The sequence below is a fragment of the Nelumbo nucifera genome, chromosome 1, assembly GCF_055504915.1.
Source record: "Nelumbo nucifera cultivar China Antique chromosome 1, China Antique-T2T, whole genome shotgun sequence".
NCBI classification, from domain to species: domain Eukaryota; kingdom Viridiplantae; phylum Streptophyta; class Magnoliopsida; order Proteales; family Nelumbonaceae; genus Nelumbo; species Nelumbo nucifera.
This window is the reverse complement of record NC_142649.1, coordinates 46,747,200-46,756,858: the sequence shown is the minus strand read 5'-3', so window position 1 is coordinate 46,756,858 and position 9,659 is coordinate 46,747,200. Positions and strand designations below refer to the sequence as shown.

Here is a 9,659-nt window from a genome sequence, read left to right as displayed (position 1 = left end):
TGTTTTAGTATATTCATGATGTATGTAATATTTTCCTAATAAGGTAATAATTTCATATGCAGTATTTGACAGCAATTAAGATCTTGGTTTCGGGTCCAAAAAAGAATGAAGTTGTAGCAAAAGGTTTATTTATTATAGACGATCCAAAAAAAGTTGTGTGAAAGGATTAACTTGGTCCTGGAGATGTGAGATAATTGTAAAGATGGCATTAAATAAGAATTGTGGGTTGACGAAGAAAGATGCAAATCTAAGGGCTATAGGAGATGCACAAGGATGTAGCATTCTTTGGGTTATCTCCTTTGTAAGTATACATACATGTGGATATTCATATATACTAATAATACTTTTAACTTTAATGATAATGATATTTGATTATGATGATTTTGTTATATTTGTATCTTTGCTAGATTGAACGGCAAATGGTTGGAAGGAAAAAGCATTGAACATGACATTTTTCACAGGTACTAATATAACTCTCTCTCTCTCTCTCTCTCTCTCTCTCTCTCTCTCCCTCCTATTCTAAACCATAACTAGTTATCTCAAGAAGCCATGTTAAAAGCCTTGTTATCAGCCATGGTTGGAAGGAAAAATTGCATGAAATGAATAGGTAAATCGTGTTCTCCTCCTGGACCTCACAATGGCAACATCTAGAAGCCATGTTAAAAGCCTTTGGATTTCAAGTGATTAGCTGTCGAAATGTTGTCCATTGCTATCAGCCAAGCCAGAGCCTCCACTCTTGGAGGAATTGGGTTTCCCCATATGCCCTTAATGTGGTTCACATCTTAGATAGATCTGCTGAGAGACAGATAACATGAGTTTACTATGAACTTGACATTCTTGCACTCTTTCCACCAAAGATCGTCTTTGAGCTGAATTGTAGGTTTTACACCCTCTAGTTTCTCTAAGAGAGAGATGCATTCTTCAACTTCTTTGTTCAATAAAGGCCTCCTGAATTTTGGACTCCAGATCAACTACTCTCCCCTCCTTCCATAGCAGCCACTGATAGTGACTTCAACCTCTGTTAATCTATACAGTCTTGGACATAAGCCACAAAACCTTCCCACCCCACACCACTCATCCTCCCAAAACCTGATTTTAGATCCATCCCCTACTACAAAGCTGGGTAGGTCCCTGAATTCCTTGTTAAAGGTCATGATCCCCTTCCACACACTCACCCCATAGGAAGCCCTCACCTTCTTTGATTCCCAATCGAATCTCAAGCAAAACTATTTGAATAAATGATATTGGCATGGCTTTTGTAAATTCAGGATATTGATGCATGTTTCCTTTCTCCTTGTACATTAAGAGACATAGGATAAAGTCTCCCCCCAAAAAAAAATAAAAAATAAAAAGTTAGCTTGTAGCCTTGACTTCTAATTAATAAAATCATCCATGGTGGTTTTGTACTCTACAAAATCTCTTCTAGAAAGAATTTTACAATTCATTATGACTGCTATTGAACCTCCTTTTTGGGTAAACAATCAGTATTTAATTAATTAAGTCAGAAATAATAGAAAAAGTACAAATTGGTTAAAAACATTAAGTATGGTACACAAAGAGAGCTAACCCACTTCTACCCTCCCCAAACATACAATCTTCTCAAGAAAGATGAACAAATTAACCTGGGTATAGCACATACTCTCAATACAAAATGTTCTTATTGACTCTTTTTAGCAATACCATCATCAAGTACTAATCTAGGGACCCATTTGAAGCTTGATTTTAAGCTAGCAGTCGTTGCACTATCCCCCTTAATGCGATGTCTTAAATGTCATGGACCTAGAGCTCCATTTCTAAACCAATTGATAATTGTTTGCAAGCCTCCTTCCACTTTAAGTTGCAATATCCCAATTGCAGAATAGAAAGTAACCATGTTTAACATACCTGAGTACACTATCGGCATCTTCCCATTGTTTGTTCTAATTGACTCACCAATACCTTAATCACTCAGATTTCTCGTAGAGGACAAAAAATCCAGCAGGTACCAGCCTAATTACATAAACTCAATATGGAAGTATTCTCTCTCATCAATCATATTCTCATTGAGAAAGTCCATAATAAACCGAGAGAAGATAGTGAAATTCTATATTAGTGATAAAGAGATTAAGTGGTTGATCAGTTCAAGATGAGATGAAGTAGCTAAGATGAGATTGAATTTGAATTGGTTTATGAGATTAGTCATTAGATAAAGTTTGGTTTGAATTGGTGTTTTCACTGTATATACTTTCATGTAATCCTCGCATTTAGTCAATGAAATCTTCAAACCATTATGTGATTTTACATGGTATCAGAGCCAAAGTTCAACCCATAAGATCTACAACGTGTACTTCCTTCATTTCCATGGGTGGATCTGCTTCCTATCTAGCTTTACTCCTTTACAATTTTACAATTTATTAGTCATTCTCTTGATTGTTGTGCTTTCTTAAAGCACAAACTTCTTTGTTTAGTTTTCCTATTCATCATCCACTTCATGATGATCTAGCCCATAGGACCGCTGGTTGTTAACAGATCCCAAGAGATGAGACAGGAGTCTCGTCTACTGATATCGACTTTCAGCTTCATCAATTTATTGCCCTCTCAGTACAAATTGAAGCACGAATGATCACCATCAACTACCGGCTTTAAGCTTCATTACCATCAGTTGCCAGTAATCACCTCAAGTTCCTTGATTGGATCCTTGATTCTCAAAAGAGCCCTAAAGGCATTTCCTTTCTCCTTCCTTTTGTCCATTTCTCTCATTAGGCTCAGTACAAACGCATACAAAATAATATATAATATAAAATACAAGGTTTTGCACTCTATATTTGTAATCAAACCTTATCATTAATTCCACAATCCGCTGAATTGGCTCATTGTGGCCCATTGAACTAATTTGGTTGACCTAGTGTGGTCTATTATAATATTATTGCCCTGCTTTGGCCTATTATTTTTTGGTCTATATACATTGGTCAATTGACAATTTTCAGTAATAACCCATAGAGGCTCCCTCTTGAAGTAGCAGTAGCAGGACAGCCTTGTTGCCACATCATCATCTCTTTGCCATCACAGCAGGTTGGAAGAATATTGGTAAACATCATCATCATCATTTCACAGTGGTTTGTCATGAAACACATGAGATACTTGATCCCCATGCATTTGAAGAGGCATATTAGTGATAATAAAGAGATTAAGTGGTTGAGTCTCTTGATTAGATCAAGATGAGATGTAGTGATTGAATACTCCCACCTAATTAAACCATTAAAGGAGAATATAATATAGTGGGGAAGAAAATACCTTATCATAGGTTACACAACCCACCGAACAGCCATCACTTTCAGCTAATCCTTGCTTGGCTAAAATAGTGATAGTCTGGACGTGAGGCCAAACCAACCATATCCATTTATGACATACATTTCTAATATCTAAATGGGTTGATAAGATGGAACCATACCTAAGCCACCCATTTTGACCCACTTAAATATTCAAACTTTGTAGATAATAGAGAATGAAGTTTTGAATTTTTGTTCATAATTCCACATGCCATTATCTGGATAGTTCAACCTGATATACAAAATGGGCCTCAATTTAATGAATTTTGGAGGAAATATCTTACGAGGAGAGGGAAAGAGAGAAGAGATGATGAGAAAAGAGAGGAATGAAAAAAAGTGAGAATAGACACTACTGGAATTTTAGGCCAGAGGCAGTCAGAAAAAAATGGGAGGCAGACTAATTTAAATAACATTAGAGACACTTTTTAACTTTCCTCCTCTTTTTTTCACTTTCCTTTTTTTTTTTCTCTCCCGTTTCTTCTCCTTCTTCCTTTCCTCTCTTCTTCTCTTTCCCTCCTCTCATGCGCTATTGAACTGAACACCCACCAAAGTTCTCAGTCGAACGAACGTGTTTCAGATCTTTGCTCATCGAAAGGTGTAAAGTTTTCAAGCCATTTGCAGTTTTTAGTTCCGCATTTTGTCCTTTCAGCTGCCGTTGATTATCTGCCTCCCATAGTCATATTGTTTTCGATCAAGAACATGAAACATGTCTGAAACTTATCCCTGTTCCATATATTTTGTGCCAAAAATTCCCAGAAATTCATCTAGGAGAATGGGTGGAAGATGAGGATCTTTATATTAAGCTTGGGGTTTCTCTTTTGTTTATAGAGCTTTTTTTTAAATGGTATAATATAGTATATTGGCTTTTGTTTGGATTGTATTAATTCGTTCAGATATGTCCTACCTGTTGGATTTGATTAGAGATGTAGCATTTGCAATTTTCAGCCAAAAGATGGTGAACTAGAAGTTGTACTCATAATATTAGACTGGATAATAAAAAAATATTAAGTTATTGTCTTCTTATATGATTGAATGTCTGAATATTTCTTGTGTATAAACTTTGGGTGTCTCAAATGAGTCCCAATAATTAAAAAGAGTTGAATAAGCCGAGTTTTTCAACTTGCCTAGCCTGCCAAAAGGTTGAGCAATCTAATGCCAACTTTTCCTCTTTTTATTTTTTGATTCTACATATCTCAATAAGTAGGCAAGCGGAAAATAATGCAAACTCGTAGAAAAAGGTTATCCGAGTAAGAATTGAGATTGCACTTCTGAGATTTTGATATTCACTCAGATTGATTAATCTAAATTTTACATGACATCCTTGTGTGGAAAAAAAAGATAAAAAGAAAACTAGAAAAGAAAAGAACAAAGGACTCAACCGTAAATTGGGAGGATTGAAGGAAACAGAAAAAAAGGAAGCATCAAACCTGTTGCCGCGACCAAAATTTTCAGGGAGTGGGATTCTATTGCTTGAGTACCATTTAGTAGCTTAGCATCTCGATCATAAGAGTTTGTGAGAACTGAAATCATCCTGCGCAGAAGATTTCTTCAGAAGAGGAATATATTGCAGAAACACCTCTCCTATTGAAGTACTCCACGATTGCTTGGTGATGCTCCATTACACCCTGTCATGACAATGGCAATGGCAACACATGTCTTCATCCAAGACAATGACAACACATGTCTTCATCCATCCATGTTAATGGCAACACATGTCTTCATCCATGACAATGGCAACACATACCCAGTGAAGAAGAAAACAATACTATCTAGAATTAGTCTATTGGACACAATGTTTTTGGGGCTTAGTTGTAATGTTTCAAGATTTACTTCTTGATTTGCCTTTCTTGTAATGCCTATCTTTGTAATGGGGTAGCCAAGGCTACCCAAAGCTGTATCTATTTCTCTTTTTAATAAAATTTTTCTTAGTATTGATAAAAAAAGGAATTAGCCTATTGGAGTAAATCGTATTAACGTAAATCACCATCCTTATCAGCAAAAAGACAGTAATATTAAGCACATTCCAACATGAACAGAAATCATCGATAGAAAAGTCAACAATATGGTGAAGAATATCCCCCAGACACACACATACACATACAAAATGAAAAGAAAAGAAAATTAATGATGATTAAAAACCAAATAAAGATAATGGTGCATTCAAACAACTAAAGAATTAAGTATTCTACTTATTCTGTATATTTCTAAATACATTGTAGAAGCCATTCTCTTCAAGAGGATTGGTAGTTAGTGATGCAGATATGACAAAAATACATTGTTCAGATGGATACCTCATTCATCCAACTCTTTAGCTGACCCTCTTGTTCGAGGTGGGTTGTGGAGACCAGACTTGGTGTGGAGGGAAGGCCAGGGGCTCAACAACATGACTAACTTTTTCATTTGATCATGGATCTGGTCAGGTTTGCTGTGTTCTATTTTCTTGTGAAGAAAGAATGGAGGAGAGAGGATAAAAGAGATCACCAATAAAACCTTTTAATGAAGGAACCAAAATCCCGAGTTTCCAGCCTTCTATTCAAGTCCATATCTCTCTACTTATTACATCTTACAGGTATTAAATATGAAAATTGTTGGAAAATAAGTACAAACATTTTTATTGGTAAACAAGCATTAAAGCTTGGCTAGGTTTCACAATATGGAAGGCAAGTTTATATTACATAATTAAATTTTCATAATGATTTTACATCTCTAAAAATGTGATTTCTAACTTATTTTTTTATAGGTTGAACATGGTAAAGAGGATACTTCACATGTGTGGATGGAGACATTTGATCAAATTTTACACGCTAAGCTTTTTTTTTTTTTTTTGAATTGAGTTTAATGTATTGAAAAACCTTGAATTTGCAGCAAACACAATGATGTTAAAGCACCTTGAGATATAATTCATTCTTTTATTATAAAATCTTTTAATAGATTTTAAATTTAAGCAGCATCTTATATTATGAACTAGTTATGCTTGTGTTCAACACAGGAAAGAAGGCTTCAAAAAATAATGAAAAAATTTTAGGATCTAGCCACTAATCAAAGTGTAGTTATAGTTTATATTTTTGCTACAGTCAATGTAAACCGTAGCTATAGTTTTATGTTTTTAGCTACAATCAATGTAAACCGTAGCTAAAGATTTACATTCCAGCAAATTATTGGTTCTTTTGCTACTAAGAACTTGAGCCGTAGTTATAGGTTATTTTTTTCTAGCTACGGCCACTTCATATCCGTAGATATAGATTGATATTCTTTTGCTACCGATTGTAGTTATACGTTTTTCATTTTTTGTTACAGACAATTTAGATTCATAGCCATAGATTTATGTCTCAACACACCGTAGCTATAAATCCAAATTTTGTAGCTACGGGCATCACAAAACTGTAGTTTTAAAATCAAATTTTTAGCTACGGATAACTTAAAAACCAAAGCTACAAATGTATATATAATTATTAGATTAAGTTTTAACCACAAACACAAACTGTAGCTATATGTCAGTTGTAGCTACGGGCCGTAGCTATTACATATAGCCACCACGACTATAGCTATTATTTCTTGACCGTAGCTAATTCATTGCTATAGGTCTATTTTCTTGTAGTGTACCAACCACCAGGCACTAGTCTAGCAGTTCGCCACCACCAATCTGCCCGCTTAGGGGATGCAAATTCAATTGTAAGTCTTTTCCTCTTCTTTCTCAACATGGTTAACTATTGGATTCGAATCAGATATCTATTAAGTTAAACCGATTGAATTCGAATCATGTTTTGCAAAATCCATTGAGTTAATAACGGATTTGATGTAACGTGATCTAACTACTCCCTACTGGAGGATGATCTGGCTTCCAGTCGGACGACGACCTAGGTGGATCTGCAAAATAAGATCAGAGAACCCGGAGTGTTGCGAGCTTAAGTTAGTAGGCTGTTGCGAGCTGAGATAGCTTTGAGAATGTAGAGAGCTAGAGAGTAGAGAAGTCACGCGTACCTTATGCCCTCGGAATTGGAGCCTTTATATAGCTGAGTCCTTACGGGTTTTGCGGATTGGTTTTGGGATCTTCGTCACGATGGGATCCGTTTCCACTTTAATTAGAGGATAATGTTACTAACTGATAAGGCTTATCAATTCCTCCCGAACCGGGCGGGGAGGAGATAAGGTTTTCCGTTATGTTGCGTGATCCCACAAGGTTCGGGGTCTGTTGGAGAGATTTCCGTGGTTGCCACGTAGTGGTCTGGATCGATATCTCCGAGTTGATACTTTTTAGTTCCAAACTGGACTAAATGCTGAAGTGCATTGGGACCGAGGTGGCCTTGTCCCGAGGTGACTTAATGCCGAACTGGTTGGGAGTCTAAGCTCAACTGTTGCGAACTAGGCATGTCGGGCTGACCTGTCATCTCTTGGTCAGGTCATGTCCATGTGTCCCCTTTTTACTAGGTCAGGCCAAATCACCCTTCATCAATTGCCCCCACTCCCCGAGCCAGGGGTTCTGACCCGGTGCGGGGAGTTCATGATGAGTCCAAGTGGATTTGGCATGAGGTCTAGGCGGTTCGTCGAGCGGATCAGTTGGTCGGACCTGTTCGAACTTCTGGTTTAACCAGAAATAACCCAGGTCGCGTCAGGTGTACGCGTGGACGTCACGCTGTTTATGGACTCCTCGGACGTCACAAATGCGCTCAACCGATTTCGTCCTCGGGCATCGTGCAATCGGTTTTCATGAGAGTCGTCAGATCGAGTAGGTCTCAACCATTGATCGTCTCGCGGTGAACTATAAATATGGGACCGAGGGACCCTTCTTCCTCACAAAAAATCCTGTGATTGAGCTCTCCCGAGGTCGCATCAGAGTCCTTCAGCTCGCTACTTCCTTCTTTGTATTCCGAGGTCGTTCTCCTTTTGGTGAGTTCGTCTTTTCTTAGTTTATTCTCCTTTCTTGTTCTTGTTTTAATCATGTCTAGTGCTAGCATAGATAGGCTCCTTGGTGACTCTAGTAAGCTCGAGGGTGCCGAGGTGCAGTCTTCGGCTCCTGCTGGCGAGGTCATCTCCTCGCTAGGTAGCTCCCCCCTTTGCCCCTTAGAAGAAACTTCCTTACTCGAAGTTGGGCCATCTCGGCCTGAGGAGCCCGAAGCTCGGGCGGAGGGACCGACCTCCAGAGAGGAGGTCCCATCTTCTTCTCGGGGTTGGGATCCGGATGACTTCGGTCCTTCTACCATGACCTCGGATAGGCTACTGTCTTTGGTAGCTCGTTACCGTCTCCCTGATAACCTAGTTTTTAGAGTTCCTTTAGGTCAGTACCCTTAGGCTCACAATCACCATGTGCTTGTGGTTTTTGAAGAGCAATTCGTAGCCGGGCTGCACTTCCCGCTCCATCCCTTTATTATAGAAATAATCAAGCTTTTTGACATCATTATAGACCAACTACACCCAAACTCTATCCAGACCATAGTAGGTACTATCTCCCTGTTCCACGAATACAACCGACCTCTATCCTTAGACGTCTTTAGTTCGATCTGCTCAATCAAAAGAACTCCGCTTGTTTGCATGGGGACGTCTGACAAAGTTACTACATCTCTCCTTGGCTCGGGTTTAAAATCCTGTTTGGTAGCCCGAACAAAGTACCGACCTAGAAGAGAACATACTTTTTTGTTCAGAATCCTGAGGGATGGTCCTTCCCGACTCACTGGAGGGTGGCTATCAAAGATCCCGGAGTAAGTTTAGATGCTGAGACTAGGGCGGTTGTTAACTCCTGGAGGGACCTCGGCCTGGAAATGAGAGATTTCATGGCCGAGGAGAAGCTTGTGCAAGCTAGGCTGAGCCCTCCTGATAGGTCTTCACCTCGGTACTTATTTACTTTAAATTTTATTTAGTTCGTGACTAACCTTTTCTTTTCCTCTTGCAGTAGCCATGCCGGAGGTCGACGCTGAGAACATTCTCAAGAGTTTCTAGAGAGAGAAGAAGAGAAAGGCTATAAAGAAGTCTCATCGGGAGGCCGGTCCTTCTGCCCCTGTTCCATCCGAGGTTGCTGCGCCGGAGCCGACCTTTGCCAAGCTCCCGAAGGAGGAGGTCTATCCTCAGCCTCCCATTGTGAACCTGGACGAAGACCAAGACGAAGGCGTTCTGCCTCATGAACGGGAGAGTACTCCCGCGCCCGAACCCCAGCTCCCGAAAGAAAGTATAATGACCCCTTGGCTCGAGCTGCTCGAGAGTAAGGATGCCGATTTCCTTGCCGAGGTCGCGAAGTGGGCTGACATGCCTATGAGTCAGCTCGGAGGCCGGGTTGCCAGCTATTGCATGGTGGTGAGTATTCTTACTTTACACTTCATTTCCTTGTCTGTTTTTAAGTGTACTTACCTATGCTTTCTT

At 39.0% G+C, this 9,659-nt stretch overlaps 1 long non-coding RNA gene across 1 annotated transcript; it reads right to left on the bottom strand.

The window, feature by feature from the left end:
• Positions 1-4,568: 4,568 nt before the first annotated feature.
• LOC148803208 (uncharacterized) lies at positions 4,569-5,827 on the bottom strand. Its single transcript, XR_016081400.1, has 2 exons — positions 5,600-5,827; positions 4,569-4,933 (listed from the first exon to the last, which is right to left on the bottom strand). It is a non-coding gene; the product is annotated as an uncharacterized LOC148803208 (long non-coding RNA).
• Positions 5,828-9,659: the final 3,832 nt, after the last annotated feature.